The following is a 2,233-nucleotide window of genomic DNA, read 5'->3' on the forward strand; positions in this document are numbered from 1 at the left end:
GTCATCATATATTGGTCATACACTCACACTAGCTAGTGGTGATTAACACTTAAGTAAATTAACCTTAGTTTCCCATAATTCTTAATTGCTTTCATTTAATTAATCATCTTAGAATAAATGGTTAAATCAATATATCTAATTGAATTTGGTATATTGGATGTTATTTTTTTTAAGATCATCTTGGCACTAACCAATAAGAACTATTGTACTTTTTGGTACGTAATGTATTTAATTTCCTCAATTTCAATACTAAAATTTTCCTTTATTGGTAAAAGATAAATATCCTAGGACAGAGAAATACAAGTGTACTTTGAACAGTTAATTGCCTTAAAAATGTGGTCTTGACAACTTGGCAACTATAGTTTATTTGATGTTCAAAAGTACAAAATCTGCCTAAACAATCATCACTACAAATATCTAAAATCAAACATCGTTATACAATTGATTAGTTTATTCTCATACTTTAATTAATAATTATATTTATAATATTAAAGCTAACTAATACATCTAATTATATTACTAATTCAACTATCCTATGAAATAAGAGACGTATTTATTTATAATTTGTGGCAAACCATATCAATTAACTTTAGCGTTTGTCCCAAGATTAGACAAATCAGATTAATGAGCTGACACTTAGTGCATATGATGATGTATTATGAGGCGCCTTAAAAAGTTAATCGTTAAAATTAAAAAGATTGATTTGTGATTAGTGATTAATTAATGCATGAACACCTAACATTAATTAGGAGTAGTAAATTTGTTAAGCTAAAACTTTATCTTATGGTCAGTAAACTGCTTTCATTTGTTAATTAGCTGCTCCAACATGGTATGATGTTGATATTTTTTTATTAGTGTTTGAATTAGTTGAGTATTTGTTTTTGCTTTAGCGAGCAAGAGTCATTTGTCAATAAGAATGTGCAAAGTTAGACCGTATTGGCACTAAAATAATCAACCAACCTTCTATGGACTACAAAGTAAATTGTTGAACACTAATAGATAGACTAATCAGTATTCGACAATAATGAACATTCTCTATATATAAAATTTATTGATCTCCTTCGCAAGCTCAATTGTTATTACTAAAAAGACTATTCATTGAATTTTATCAATAGTAATAAACCCTACTTTTGAAAATTAAATTCTGTTAAATTATGAGTGTTTATGTTATTGCCTTATGGAGTATTAATTATTTTTCAATGATTGTACGTTTATGTTATATCATATGTACTAAGTTGCATTTGACATAATTTAATAAAGTGCAAATTTGATGTAAAAATCTCACGTACATTAACATATACTTTATTTTATCGGTTAAATAAAATGATAATCACTTCAATTCAAAATAGTTTTAGTTGACCAAAATCTAGCTGGAAAGTGCGTGCATTTTTCAAAGGTTCGTAAACTTCAACACTAAGCTCACACTTAGTTATGACATACCACAAAACATAATCAGCACTGATACACATATCAGTAAGTAATTTATATTAATTGCATAATCCAACATAAATTAATTCATTATATTTATGCATTCAGAAAATGTGAAAAGGATTTTCCAAACTTATACTCCCTCCGTCCTCTTTTGATAGTCCCTTATGGGTATTTTTTTACGGGAATTAATAAACACAAATAAGAATAGTTAAAGTACATTGAAAAAGTAAATTGACATTGGGTATGCAAAAAAAGTAGATAGAGAAAGTAATAAAAGTATATGGGAAAACAAAATTTACATAGGAAAGTTAAATTTGCACAAATATTATTGCAAATTGGAGGGAATTTTGGTAAAATATTAATATTAATGGTTGTTGGAAAAAGCAAATAGGTTGAACATTTTGGGACTAAAATCTATCCATAAGGGACTACCAAAAGAGGACGGAGGGAGTATTTTTCATGCATTCTAATAATGCGAAATGGACTATTATATTGAGTTGAATTTGTTGTTCAGTTGTTACATGGCATGTTATACACTTAGTAAAAATAAATACTTTGTATGGAACACTTGTTTTCTTTTTAAATTATACTTTGTATTTACAATAGTTAAATAATTATGTAAAATCATGTAAAAGTTTATCAAATACTTTGCATAAGTAGTTTAATTAAAATAATTTGAAGTGAACCATTTAACTCGTTTTATAAACTCCGCCAGTGGGTTTCCCGCTGCCAGTCCCAAGCCTGGATAAAGGAGGAGGGTTACGGTAGGCCAGTGACAGCCAGTATAAAACTTCGTCACATC

Source organism: Chenopodium album, chromosome 13 (genome assembly GCF_948465745.1).
Source record: "Chenopodium album chromosome 13, dcCheAlbu1.1, whole genome shotgun sequence".
Classification (NCBI taxonomy): Eukaryota; Viridiplantae; Streptophyta; class Magnoliopsida; order Caryophyllales; family Amaranthaceae; genus Chenopodium; species Chenopodium album.